Source organism: Phasianus colchicus, chromosome 15, assembly GCF_987193195.1.
Source record: "Phasianus colchicus chromosome 15, bPhaCol1.hap1.1, whole genome shotgun sequence".
In the NCBI taxonomy this organism is placed as follows: domain Eukaryota; kingdom Metazoa; phylum Chordata; class Aves; order Galliformes; family Phasianidae; genus Phasianus; species Phasianus colchicus.
Window position 1 is genome coordinate 18,718,088 of NC_143450.1, and position 15,507 is coordinate 18,733,594.

A 15,507-nucleotide genomic window follows, 5' to 3' on the forward strand; every position below is an offset into this window, starting at 1 on the left:
TTCAAACCATTTCCCCTTGTCCTACGGTTATCAACCCTTTCAAAGAGTTGATACCTCTCCTGTTTGTAGGCTTCCTTTAGGTACTGAAAGGCTGCAATGAGGTCACCCCGCAGCCTTCTTTTCTCCAGGCTGAACAAGCTCAGTCCCTCAGTCTGTCTTCATAGGAGAGGTGCTCCAGTCCCCTGATCATCTTCGTGGCTCTCCTCTGGACCCCTTCCAACAGCTCCCTGTCTTTCTTGTACTGGGGGCTCCGGACCTGGACGCAGTATTCCAGATGGGGCCTCACAAGAGCAGAGTAGAGGGGAACAATCACCTCCCTGCCCCTGCTGGCTATCCCTCTTTTGTTGGAGCTCAGGATACCATTTGCCTTCTGAGCTGCAAGGGCACACTGCTGGCTCATGTTAAGTTTATCAAGACCCCTGGTCCTTCTCCACAGGGCTGTTCTCAAGGATCGCTCCTTCCAGTCTGTAGGGATGCCTGGGATTCCTCCAGCCCATGTGCAAAACTGCACTTTGCCTTATTGAACCTCATCAGGTTCACCCGGGCCCACCTTTCTAGCCTCTCAAGGTCCCTCTGAATAGCATCCCTTCCTTCTACTGTGTCAACCACACCACTCAGCTTGGTGTCATCAGCAAACTTGCTGAGGGCGCACTCAATTCTGTCATCAATGTCATTGATCAAGATGTTACAGAGCACCGGTCCCAAGAAAGACCCCTGGGGGATGCCGCTCGTTACCAGCCTCCACCTGGACATGGAGCCATTGATGACCACCCTCTGTCTGCGGCCTTTCAACCAGTTTCTCATCTATCGAGTGGTCCACCCATCGAATCCACATCCCTCCAATTTGGAGATAAGGATGTGGTGGGGGACCATGTCAAAGGCCTTGCTCAAGTCCAGGGAAATGACATCAGTCACCTTTCCCTTGTCCACCGATGCCATCGCTTCATCATAGAAGGCCACCAGATTGGTCAAGCCTGACCTTCCTCTGGTGAAGCCATGCTGGTTGTCACAGATCACACACCCTTTCCTCATGTGATCAAGCATGTCATCCAGGATGATCTGTTCCATGATCTTCCCAGGCACAGAGGTGAGACTCACCGGCCTGTAGTTCCCGGGGTTCTCCTTACTTCCTTTCTTGTAAATGGGAGTGACGTGACCCTTCCTCCAGTCATCCGGGACCTCACCTGACAGCCACGACTTTTCAAATATGATGGAGAGCGGCTCGGTAACCACTTCAGCCAGCTCCTTCAGAACCCTGGGGTGCACGCCATCCGGCCCCATAGACTTGTACACATTCAGTCCCATGAGGCGGTCTCGTATCTGCTATGTCCTCACAGCAGGGGGGGATTTACCACCCTGGTCCCCACCCAGAGGTTTAGGGATGCAGGGCTCAGGGATGTGAGAAGTACTGGAATCCTGGCTGGCAGTGAAGACCGAGGCAAAGAACTCCTTCAGCACCTCAGCCTTCTCTTTGTCCGTTGAAGCTAGTTCTCCTTTTACAGTTACCGAAGGAGGTACACTTGCTTTGGCCTGTCTCTTCTGGCCAAGGTACCTGTACAAAGTCTTCCTGTTGTTTTTCACGTCCCTCGCCAAGTTCAGTTCCACCTGCGCCTTGGCTTTCCTGATCCCACGTTTGCAAGTCCGGACAGCATCCCTGTATACTTCCCAGGTGACATGGCCTTGTTTCCAGAGCTTGTACACACCTTTCTTTGCCCTCAGCACACTGACTTCCTACCTCCTCTGCCCACTTTCTTATTCAGAGGGATTCAGAGGGAGCTCAAAGATTTATTGAGGTCCCTTCCAACTTCTGCAATTCTATGAGTTTGTGAAGTTAAAGATGTTAAGCATAAACAAAAACTATGAGGTCTTGAAAATCCTGACCTATTTAGATCTACTCAAAGGAGAAGGAAGATGTCATTGAATACACAGGTTATACACAGGGGATGATATTTTACTAAACTTTACATACTTGGTCCTTTAAAAGTTTTTGTATAAAATATTCCTGACTGAATGTTGTGCATTCTGTGTGAATCCCCTTTTTTGTGTAGAAATATCTGTCAACAAGCATGGCCGCCTTGAAAGTAGAATGACCTTTTTTCTGTGAGATTATAGGAAGAAAAACTGCATACAGTAATCTTTTGCTGCTGCTGTGATGCATCTCAAATATGAATTTTGCAGTTTCTTACTGCTCTCTTTAACTTGTTTTCTAGTGGGGTTTTTTTTTTTCGGGTTTTTTTTTTTTTTCAGATAATTAAAGACATCATTTCTATTTAGACGAATAGTACTTTCAACCTTTTTTTCCCCCTTTTGTTCTCAGGCCTCACTTTTTTTTTAAATTCAATTCTTACCGTGATTTCCCTTCAGCTTTTTGATACAATCCTGCATTCCTGAAATCAAAAGGAATTTAGCTGTTAGATATAGTGAAATCCTTTGTTTTTCATAGGTTCAACAGCTTTTACATTAACCTCAACTTATATTTTTAGTGAATTTGATTTAAGATTCACTAATGACTGCAAAACATACTAGTTTTTAAGTATTCTATGAGTACCTTTTCAACCTGTTGTGTTTGTAGGTCTTTGTCAACAAATGTGGGATATCCAGATTTTTAATTTCCTGAGATATAATTGAATATCATTAAAAACTCTCAATAAACTTAAGTAATGATCTGTTACTTTCCCTCTGAAATAGCCTATGAGGCTATTTCTTAAAGTATACAATTTAATGTTGTATCAAATACGCATACAATGCACTTAAAATGTCTGGGAACACCAGTATCTTAAATTTGGTAGGTGCTTATTCTGTGACTGAACTTCAGAAGTCATCAGTATCATGTCTTCTTCAGTGCCTGTGAAGGTACTCCTGTTCTTTTCTATGTGTTACATTTTGTCCATTTGTTTTCTCCTGCATTTAATACAGGCAAACAATTTCAGCTCCACCTACTCTAGTTGCTTTTGTAATTACATTTCTATCTCCTGTTTCAAAATAAATTTTTCATATAGGAGGAATATTAGTAAAGTCTTTCACTGCTTCTTACCTGTAGATCCCACAATATATTTTGTCTTTGTCTTCATTCTGTTTTGCTGCTAAATTAAGGATGATCTCAGAATGGCATGTGCACAGGATAGAGATCAGTATCTACCTAACTTTAGGCATGTAGGTGACAGTTTCTGGACTTTGAGAGGTCCAGTGAGGTGTTTTGTACTGAAGTTGGTCTTTTCCATTAAATACCATTTACTTTGTGGTGACTGACTCATGGTTATCTCTAAATAGCGTAATTTTGCTCTTCAAAACACTGCAAATTTCTGATACTCCACAAGACTTCCAGTTATTTCATTTGTCTGTTTTGCCAGTTACTAGTCCAGTTCTAAATACAGCCTTTTTCTTGATCTCTGTTCTTTCATGATACTATGATGAGCAAGGAACATATATTGTCAAACTGACCTTGAGGAGATTTATTTGCAGACCTCTTTAGCTTGAGTGTTACCAAAATTTGTAAAGTTTGCAACTCAAACTTTGTTTTTTGTTTTTTGCTTTTTGTTTTTGTTTTTGTTTTTTTGTTTTTTCCCCCCCCCAGAAAAAAAAGCAGAAGAAACATTTCATGCTGCTCTTTGAAAACACAGTTGCTGCTTTCTAGTAAGCTGCATGGCACACATTGTGCTGTGAAATTTTGATTTTCTCCTTATTATTGCAGACAAAGTAATTATTTTTAGTTTAACTTGACAGGCTGGTAATAGGAAACCATTTGAGAAGTGAGAACGGCTGAAGTTTTGTAGAAATTCCAGGCAGCTCTGCACTGAATCATCAAGTCCCAAGAGCACAGAGGCATTCCATAGAAATGTCACACAGACCTTCTGGCATATTAATCAGAAAACAGCAATGAGCTCCCATTTTCACTCAGGTTAATTCTAGAGTTCTTGTTTAGCATTCAGTAATAGGACTGTTAAGTGAACTCAAGATTAAAATAATGAAACAGAGTTGCAGGGGTTGGAAAGGACCTTGAGATCGAGTCCAACCTTTCTGCTGTAGAAGGTACACTACAAGAGCTCACACAGGCAGGCATCAGACAAAGCTTGAATATCTCCATGCATACAATCCAGGCTTGGGCTATTTCAGTCATGTTGAGAAGTTCTTGCATTTGGTGATATATCTGTAGTGTATTTTAATTGTATTACAATCACACTTTTCTTCTTTGCAAGCTGGACTGTGTGAAACCTGTAAGTCTACCTCTAGTCTCATAACCATAAGACTTGTTCTATCCGGAGATAATTATTTTTAATTTACTCTAGGCTTAGGCATTGATCTTTGCTCTCAGATTTTCCTTGAAGTAAAGCTGTGGGTTTTTTTGGACTCTCCAACATAGTTTAATCTTGAGAAATAAAAAGTAAATAATATGCAATCAGGAACAATAACCTGTTGAGAAGTATGAAAGGAGAGCTAGCTAAATTGTCTGTGACATTTATTTTTCAAAGTGCTTAAGATGTTACTGAATGCAATGAAAAAAATCTTCTGTTCACATAAAATTTTAATTTTAATTAAAAATAAAAATTGAATGGCTAAAATTAAGTCTTGGGAAATGCAAACATGAAGCTTAACAGTGTGAAAGAGCCACATCACATTTAATTCTGTGTTAAAAAAAAGGACAAAGGAAGATATTGTTAAATTTATATAATATCAAATTACTGAGAATAAGAAAAAGTTAACACCTATTTGCATTGCAACAACGAAAGGTTGTCTCCAAAACACAGGAGTTTTTAACACTGTATTTGCTAACCTGTGAAAATCAATGCTGAAAAAATATCTAAAAATGAGGGGATTATTAGCTTTCAATTTAAACATTTGATTTGTTTTATGGTATATATGATTATTCAAAGGTAAAATACTATGGTAAATCACAAAGCAAAAATATCCCAGGAAACAACTACTACTCCTCTTTCCTTCCTTCTCCATCCTCAGCAGATGGTAGGTATGCTAGAAGCAATGTTATCTTGTTGCTGCAGTCCCATAATAGGCGATAGACCTGGTCCACCGTGCATTTAGTACACCACAGAGGTATAACCAGCAGGCACATACCTTGTGTAACCTTGAACTCTGCAAGTACCTAACTCCGAGTAAAGTACCTTTGCCCCAGAGCACTTGTGAGGCCACTGCAGTATCAGCACACTGGTTGTTCCTGATGACTAGCAAAGAGCAGAGTAACATTTTCTGTCCCCAGCCCCAGAGGAACCAGAAATAGCACCACAATAACTGAGGTGAGTGGAAAGTTTCTGAACAGATATTCAATGCAGTTTTTATGCAATGTAGTTACAGTGTATTATGAACCATTCTTGCCTCAAATGACAACAACTTGTTAATCAAAAGCATCAGAAAGGCTTCTGCAGCAGATTTCTTTGTTCACCAGTACCCCCAAATCCTCCACAGTGCTGCTCTCGATCCAGTCGCTGCCCAGCCTGTATTCATGTTTGTGATTGCCCTGGCCCAGATGCAGGACCCTGTGCTTGGCCTTCTTGAACTTTGTGGCATTTGCAAGGACCCAGCTCTGAGGCCCATCCAGGGCCCTCTGGATGGCAACCCTTCCCTCCAGCGTGTTGACTGAAGCACACAGCTTGGTGCCCTCTCCAAACCATCAGATGCTTGGGTGTTGTGGCTAGCATGCTCACAGGTGAAAGCTGACGTAATGTCATTAAGTCATCAGCCTCCTCTGTGTCAGCTGCAGCCAGGCCAGTAAGTCCTCTCATCTCTTCTGTGCTCTGTATATACACAACACAAAATAGGTAGAATGTCTCTTTTTAACTGTAAGACTCATATTGGTCTAATTGTCTATTATAATAAATTCTTTATGCTATTAAAGAGTATAAATGCAAGCTCTTTCTGTGCAGCTTGCTTTTAGCACTAGGCAACAGTAGCCTCATCCTTGTACATTCAAGATAGCTGTGGCATTCCTTCTTTACTGAATGTTTAACCAATGCATTTCAGAGATGAACTTGAAAGTCTTGCACTGTCCATGAGTAATACTGCTGCTATGTGAACAGACAAAACTAATATGAACCCTCCTATATTAATCTCACAGAATTACTTTTATTCAGTTGTACAAAACATTAAATGAAGCACATTTTATTACCAAGAAGTAGGCTTGCAGAATATTTAACAAATGAATTCCCATGAAGTAAAATATCTAGAGAATTTAGAATATGTTAAAATCAGAAGGTAACAATTGCCTCTGGAAACTAGCAATATCACTTAGGGCTACTACAGTTTCCAATCTAACTCAGAGCAGCCCTACTTGAAAATAGTTTTACTTGCTTTTTGGTTCTCAGAATTGAGCTGGAGCTAACCGTCCCATTGCCAAGTGCAAATATGCAAAGACAAGTATGTTTTAAAGATTTGCATGAAAAACAACTTCAAAAAAATGACAGTTAAATGTCACATATAACCAAAAATACTTCTGAAAATATTGCTGAAGGTATTTTAAATCATTCTTAAAAGATAGCAAAACATTTGTGCTGCCCATAAATTTGTGGGCTTCTGCTAATGGCATTTATGCACTAAATTCTCTCTACTTTTTTTTTTTTTGTCTCCGAATCTTCACTGGATAGTATTTTCCCAAATAAAATCAAAAATTAACAGCAGTATACAAAGAACTGATATGTTAGGGCGAGGACCCAACTCCATGAGGATAAATATGCTGCATTTCTGGAGCTTTTGATGCTGTTGATGTACTTCTATATTCTGTAAACCCTTTTGTTTAAATGTTTTGGGGTTTCATTTGATAAGAAAACAGAAGTAGAAGCTGCTGATTGTTTTATGAGCATATCTCTGATGGTACCAAGTGATTCAGAGGTAGATAATTGCAAGGGCTGTTAACTATCTTGACTTGGATAATATAGCTTCTTTTTAAATCTTGGAACTGAAAGTACTTTAAATCAGTAATGTGTACTATGCCATATAGAAGCAGTCATGGTCAGAGAGGGAAAAGTCTGTCTTTAAAATAAATACAGTTTAAAACATATTTTTAACTAGATGTAGTGTTCAGTGTTTTCTCCGCCTGCTGGATGTGTGTGACATTCCATGGGTTAGATATTGTGCAAAAATATATTTTCTTTGTGTTCCTATTCTTAGATTCTGAGGATGATATATTTAGATCTCTTATTTGCATCTTATAACACTTTTTAAAATAATCTTGGTGCTTCTTAATTATTCCTTTTGTGAAAGTAAGACTTCTGAACACTTTAAGAATTCTTCTGTACAGTTTTGCTGCGCGAAAAATTGCCAGATCAGGTCTCTTTAACCCGTCTAATTCCTGGGTCTGTTTTCCCAGTAGATGCTGATAACGTGTAACATAGAGAACAAGCATAGAGTAATTCTTCTTTCTTCTCTTTTCTAGAGTATCATATACTTTTAAATGATGCCTGAGCCAGGAGCTACTTCTCAACATTGTTTAATAGCAACCAATAGATAATCCTTCATTAGTTCGTGTAGCCTGTTTTGTAATCATTTGTGATTGGCTTCTGTAGCATTATCCAGCATTAAATTTCATTACGTGAGTATTACCACAGAAAATTGTTTTTGTTTTGTTTTGTTTTGTTTTTAGCTACTTCATTGTTTCATTTTGTTACCAGTTTCGCTCTAAGCTCACATCAAATCGTGCTGGCTAGCTTCATCATTTCTTTCATGTTTTTTGTGAAGTCTAAGTCGACTGAACTGGGTGAAGACAGCGTATGTATGTTTTTTGTTATGGCTTCTGATAGCCCTTTATTATGGTAAAGCTTCTCGTGTTCTTACTGCAAATGAATGTAAATCAAGTTCTTTCACTGAGTTGGTACTTTATCCTAGGACTTTAGATTCAGAACACCTAATGGTAATTACTGATGTGAGCAAGTGAGCTGATGGTTTTGTCTGGTCAGTTTTGTTTGTTTTATTCTGTTTATTTGTTTTACAGTGAGAAGAGGAACACAGAGAAGGTCTAGCTAGTCTGTATATGTGTGTATATGCAAGTGATTGCCTACTGATTTCTCCCTGAATATCTGTGTTTGGCTAGCTCTCATCTCTGACAATATTTGAATCCCTTGATGTGTAAAGAGTCTGATTCCAGGAAACCAGCCTGAGCATTCCTGAAACGGATGACTCATTAATCATACATGGAATTCTCAGTCTCGGTGGTGAATAACAATATAATACAATGTAGTATTTTTTACTTTAGCTTGAAGGGAAAACTATTTTCCCTTAAAAATACTGGTCCTTGTGAGCTAAGATAATGAGTATAATCACAATGCCTGTAGAACAAATCTGCTTCTCTGAGAAAAGCAAGGTAATGTGCCTTTCATTCACTAAGAGGATCAGGTGTTGTCAACAAATCTTACAGTAGGTCTTTGGACTTGCATGAAAGAGAACCCGGCAATGTCCGTTGGTATCCTAATTCAGAAATTCTTAGTAAAAGCATTTGCATTTTTGTCCACATGCCACTTCTGAAGCACCATGTGATGATATGTTTGAGAGAATGACAAGTTGTTTGTGCATGCCTGACTGTATATTACGTCTGTGTTCATCTCTTAGTGATGTTTAGCAATGCCAGTTCTATCAGAAGAAATGGGAAACTAGCTGTAGAATCTGTGTACTTTAAACTATTTAGCACCTCTTTCTGAGCCAGCTATCACACCATGTAAATTCTAGGCCTGCCTCAAATTGCTGGAGAGGCTTACATAAGCATCAGATTTATTACCAAACTTTATTTGATCTAAAGGATTTGAGGGAGAAAAAATACTTTTAAAATCCCCTTGATTCTTGATCTCTGCGTCTTCCCATAACTCTGCAATTGATTATTCAGGCTTTCCTGAAATCAACCCTAGCTCCATCTGGTTGGTGACAACCTTCCTCTGCGAAACTGGCAATGGAAGGACCTCTACAGATACAAGACTACAGTACTTCAGGTTCTAAATGTGTCTGTACATTCTGCCATCATAAAAAGAGAGTTTCTACAGAGAGGAGCCATGAAGAGGGGACTTTCAGTCTTAGAAAATACTCTTCTAAATGACAGTTCTTCTAAATCACAGTTTCTACTCATGGTGGAGAAAAGGTGAGCTGAATTTGGTTGCAATCACCATTTCTGTCAGCCATAAAAAAGGTCATTCAATGTAGAAATGAAGAATGGTACAATTCCCCTCATTTTCAATATTTAAAGAACATATACTGTTTTCAGCTTCAATAGGGTAGTATGCAGTTGAGCATAATATATTTTAAAACGCTCTGAATGTATGCTCTCTATACCGATAGATAGTAACAAGGCCAGCTTCAGGTGTGGTTGGTACTATTGATTCCAGCTCCTGCTTTGATGTATCTGGAAACATGCTGTCTATATCACAAACTGAGACAATTCTTATGTAGCTTTCTTGGACAGGTTATGTACCTCTCACATTTTCCCAAATGGGAAGAAACTGCAATACTTGGAATGCATCCCCTTTCTTACCCGAACAGTGATATCTACAATAGTCTATTTTCACAGCCATCGATGGGCTCATCCATGTTCAGTGATGGGAGTTCATCTCTCACATGCTGTAGCGTCTCATTTCACAGATAGGTATGTATATGCAAGTTATGTCATCTTCCATGCATCTTTTTCTCCTGTAGGAATGCAAATATTTTCTGGGTATTTGAGTGTGGTATGTCAATTGTGGGAAAACTATTTGAGCCAGAGTTTTTGTAACTGGACAGAAGTACCAGTTGTGCTCTGCATCATTATCTTGTGGATTAGCAAAAACTAGGAGGCATGCTGTCATGGTTTTATGATTTTTTGTTATCAGTATTCCACATCATAATATTGTGTAGTGCACTGGGAGTTAAAGAGTTAACGCACCAGTTCCAGGTACCCCTGCGGGACACCACTCGTCACCGATCTCCATCCAGGCATTGAGCCATTGACCATTGCTCTCTGGAGCTGGTCCTGCAGCCATCAAACAGTCTGCACATCAAATCCATCTTTTTTCAATTTGGAGAGAAGGATGCTGTGGGGTACCGTGTCAAATGCCTCACTAAAGTTGAGGTAGATGACATCAGTGCTCTTCCCTTGTCCGTTGATGCAGTGACACCATCATAGAAGGCTGCTAGGTTCATCAAGAGGAATTTGCCCTTGGTGAAATCATGCTGATTCTCCTGTATCACCTCCTTGCCTTCCATGTGCCTTAGCATCACTTCCAGGAGGTTCTGTTCCGTGATCTTCCATGCCGTAGAGGTGCGACTGAGTGGTGGGTAGTTCCTGGGGTCATTGTTTCTACCCTTTTTAAAAACTGGGTGCAATGTTTCCTTTTTTCCAGCTACTAGGGACTTCACCTGATTGTCACGACTTTTCAAATATCATTGACAGTGACTGGGCAACCACATCAGCTAATTCCCTCTGGACTCTGTGGTACATCTCATTGGGACCCATAGACTTCTGGATGTTCAGGTTCCACAGGCAGTCATGAATCTGATCTTCACTTACAGTGGGAGGGACTTTGCTTCCCTGATCCCCTCCCACCAAACCGACATCCTAGTTCACACTATCATACTTCACACTATTTCAATAGCAGAAACTAGGGATGGAGAAAGGCTCTTGACGTTGGCTAATATAATAAATTGTCCTTTTCTGAATTTTGTCTGTGAGCCAAAGATTCCAAACAAAGCTCCTCCCATGGCTACAAAACACTATCAGGTCAAGCAGCATAACTGGCATTTAATGAAATTTAGTTCTTCAGGTAGGATCTGACTTCCTGACATAGTTGTAATTGTTATTATTACAAAAGGAGCAGCATCTAAATACAAAGTATCAGAATAATGAAAATGGAGAAAACTGGTGTTTAAAAAGAAAAGTGAAGTATAAGATGATTTGGAATCAGAATAAGCAAATCAGCTATATTAGGAAAATAAGCTGGACATAGAAGCCAAACAAAAGAAAGTGTAAATATAGATGCCTGGACATGGGTGATTCAGTAGAGTATTTGGGAATGCAATGTACTCATCTTTATAATTAATAAAAAAAAAGTTTCAAAGACAAATATGGAAACAATATTCCCTAGCAAAGATTCATTTTGGTCTCTCCTTTTTGAAGCTTTGTACATTATACCCTAGGACAGAATCAACAGGTGTAAAGGAAGGTATGTTCTGATACCAAAGGGTGGCAGATTTTTTCCCTGAGTTGATACAAGATAGTGGCATAAGTAAAAAAACAGACCTTGTACAAAGAAAGAGAAAGAAATTTCACATAGAGAGTTCCCAGATGCTTGAAAATTCCCGTTGTCAGTATTTAGGCCAAGCTCCTTTTGAAATAAATGTTTTCCAAAATGTAGTATTCATGTATTGTGACCTAGTTCTGATGAATTAAAGAGGTAGATTGCCCTTTTCCTTTAAGTTGGTAAAAGCAAATACTACCTTCACTCTCCCCCCCCCCCCCCTTTTTTTTCCCTGTTTCAAATGTATTAATAGAATCCCTTTTTTTCCCCCTGTTTCAAATGTCATTAATAGAATATTTCAGATACTTGAAACCTTGATGTGAGTTGATATCAAAGGGATTCTTCAAACAAATGGCTGGGATCTTCAGTTAATTCCTGCAGCAGGATAGGAGATCAGGTTTCCATGGATACTGAGCTAGAAGCAGCATTGACGCTCATAGGAAGCATAAGCTTAGTTTTGCTATAGCTTGCTTCCTAATGTGGTGAGGTTTGGGGTTTCTGTTTTTGCTGGTGGTGTTTTTTTGATACTGTTGTGATTTGTTTTGTTGTCGTTGTTATTGGGGAGGGAGGGTCTTTACAGCATTTCATTCTCTTTTTAAAGAAAAGGGGGCAAATAAACATTTGAGGAATGGATAGAGAATGAGAAAGTATTATCCTCTTACATTGAAAATTGTGTACGAGAAGTGCCAGAAACTTGCACAAATTTAAGCTATGATTAGAAATAAAACAAGCGAGATTGAAACTTGGGAAGCTAAGAGGCTGAAACCGGAGCTTCTGACAATCTCTTACGATGACAGCAAGGGTTCGCGTGGTTTAGATGTAGCTACTGTTCATCCAGGTGACTGCAGCAATGCATTTACTAACACTGAGCAAATGGGGTAGAAATGTTTGTCAGTTAAAAATTTAATACAGAAAAGTCAAATTCTAGTTCTAGAACTTAGAAGTTAAGTGCTAGACATGCTGATGAGTGGTGAACTCGCACTTAAAAACATGTTAGATAAAGAAAAAGAGGAAAGATATTTGATGATTGTGTGCAGTTTTAAACTCATTTGACTCAAAGTAGTACCTAGCACTGGATTTTTAGTTGCTCTACTCTAGAGAGATTTGGGAAAACTCATCACCTTATTTAGTCCATGTACCAGTCCACCAATTACAGGCTGAACAACTCTAATAATATCTATGAAGACAAATGGTGTAACTGTGGATGTTCCTGAGCAGAATCTGTTTCAACACTTGGATTTGTGGTCTGCTGCTCCTACTCAAGAAAGCTGTAGAGTACCTCTTCCTATCGACCTTTATTAAAATTTTCATTAACTTCTCATGCCAACCTGTTTATATTGTTATTTATATATTCTGGTCAGCTTCATAGGCAGAGAAAAAATAATACCATGGTTTTTTTAGGAGACAAAAACAAAAGAGAAATGCTGTGGTTGGAATTCAAAGTGACTATAGCCCAAACTATATTTCACTTGTTAGGAAATGCATCCAGGAACATAAAATAGGCTATGATTAAGATAGTTATTAACTGAAAATATATTCTGAAGCCTGGAACTAAAATAGTAATTGATTACAGTAGCAGACAAGAAGTCTAAAAACAAACTCAACAAGGGCAGTTTTGCAAGTTTCATCCATGAATACAAGTTGCAGAACAAAGAACAGACTTTGAGAACTTGGTTGTTTCTTCAGCTAAGCAGAATAATTAAAATAATCCCAAACCATTCAGCCTCTGATTCTTCCTCACAATCACATCCGTGTCATAAAGATACTAAAATACAGAATTAAAAAAATGATCAGGAAAGAAAAATCCTGAAGAGTTGTGCGCAGAGGCACACAGCTCTTACTGCCCTTGCTTTTTACATGCTGCTAGTACATGCTTTCTGTTACTTAACCTAATTTTCACAGTGCGTTATTACAAACTGTTGCTTTGAGGACAACTCAGCTGGAAAGTGACTGCTTGTGCCACAGTAAGTGAGATCCCAGCACTGCTATAGCCATCAATCTTCTCTGCTTATTGATTGCAGCTGTTGAATCTTACAGCGCTCACCTGTCTGTGCTTTGCTTTTCTTTCACCACTTACCTCTACTTTGAGCAATATTTCTCATATAATAATTCTGCAAGGATAAAAGAGAAGAGGCTTATGTGTGGGTGACAATATTGTTCTGATGCCCATAGGAGACCTAATACCATTTGTCACAGGGCAAACGGTGAACAAAGGCACACATTGTCTCTTAGCAACCTCAGCCAAGCTATCAAAATTGAAGAGCACAACTTAGCAGAGCAGAGGTACTCTGAGGCAGTAGGGGAGAGATGTTTGAATACTTCAAGTACTGTATAGCATTTTTTTTTCAATGACACAAGCTTTATAGGCTTTTGAAGTCTATTAAGTCATGCATCCTAAAAGAACTATTTTTAAGGATTTGTTTAAATTGAAGCATCAAAACTTGAGGGAAATCCCTTCAGATTTCCTAGATTTCTAAGAAAAATCTGTGATTCCAGCTTTCTGCTCATATATAACGTCTGAGGAGCAAGGAGAAACGAACAGACAAACAAAAAAGCACCTACATAAACTGATTTTTACCCAAGCAGTGCTTTACTTCATACCGTAGACCACGTCCACCTCCTGAAATAGTAACTGAGAAGAGTTCCCTCTTGTGGTTAGATATACCACTACAAAGGAAGTGTATAGTGCATTTCAGACCTACTTACAAAATGAAGGAAATTACGTACCTGAAAGCAGTAAGAATTTGCAGCAAACATGGGGATTTCCATTTCAGAGCAAAGCCATACATTCAAAAGTACTGATAAAATCTGTTTCTCACTGTCATAGTATTGAAAAGACTACTTAAATTTAAGTAGTGTTAAATTTTAAATTATCTTCTCTTTGAGCCTTCATCCAAAAGCCTGCAAGTAAAACAAAATTAATGATAAATACATTTAAATATCTGTATGTTACATACATACAGCACAACAATGTAATAGCTTTTAAGGCTTGCTTCTGGGAGGTAGAAGGGAGAGGAAACAATTCTACAGTATTTATTTAAAAAGCTGGAATTCTCATTCCTGTTTTTTTTTTTAACTCCTCAGGCATATAGTATAATATATAATGATAAAGAGAGAATAATACAAATTTTTCAGGGGGTACCTATGAAAACTTGCACAGTTTGGAATATTAAGTACAGTACTGAGTAGAAATAGAACAGGGAAATGAATGAGGTAATCAGAGGTTTGGGATAAAGGAAATCAAAGGCATGTGAATTTGAATGACTAGTTAGAGACCTAGAGAAATTATAAACACTGCTGTTATTACTACATATCTAGAGAAACACAACATCTTTGAAAGAAAAGATGACTCAGCTAATATATCATAAAACCTCAGCAAGATAATGCAAAAGATTCTTTCGTTTAGTAAAAAAAAAAAAAAAAAGAGAACGAGAGAGAAAGATAATGGGAACATAATGATCATTGATCAGGAGGATACAGTTGAGATTTGAGTTTTGTCAATCAAAAACTTTGTTGTTGTTGTTGTTGTTTTTTTCTCATATAGGACTTCTGAGATCAAAAACTGACCAAAATGTAGCTGCCTCTTCAGTGCTTCAGTGAACCCAGAAAACCTCACTGGAATGGTAGGGGGGTCACATAGCAAAATTGTTTTGTTTTGTTTTGTTTTGTTTTAAACAATAGTTTATATGTAGCTCAAGCTGTTTATGCCACTCTGTCTGCAGTTCTGAAGCAGTTCTCTTCCCCAGAACAAGGCAAATGTGGGCATACTGGAGCAAGTCCAGCAAAGGGCTGGTAGCACAATTATATGACAGGAGCATATCCTAGAACAGTTTGCATTGGAAGGGACCTCAAAGATCATCTAGTTCCAACCACCCTGCCGTGGGCAAGGTTGCCAATTGCTAGATCAAGCACTAGATCAGGTTTCCCAGCGCATCATCCAACGTGGCCTTGAACATGTCCAGGGATGGGGCATCAGCAACCTCTCTGGGCAGCCTGTTCCAGCACCTCCCTGCTCTCTCAGTGAAGAACTTCCCCAATACCTAATCTATGTCTCCCCTCCTTTAGTTTAAAGCCATTCCTCTTTGTTCTATCACTATCTACATGTGTAAAACATTTATTTCCTTCCTATTTATAATCTCCCTATATATTTGGAGGCTGTAATGAGGTTTCCCTGGAGCCCTCTCCTCTCCAGACTGAACAAGCCAAGCTCCTTCAATCATTCATTGTAGGAGAGGTGCTCCAGCCCTCAGATAATCTTTGTGCCCCTCCTCTTGGATCCTCTCCAACAGCTCCTCATCTTTCTTGTGCT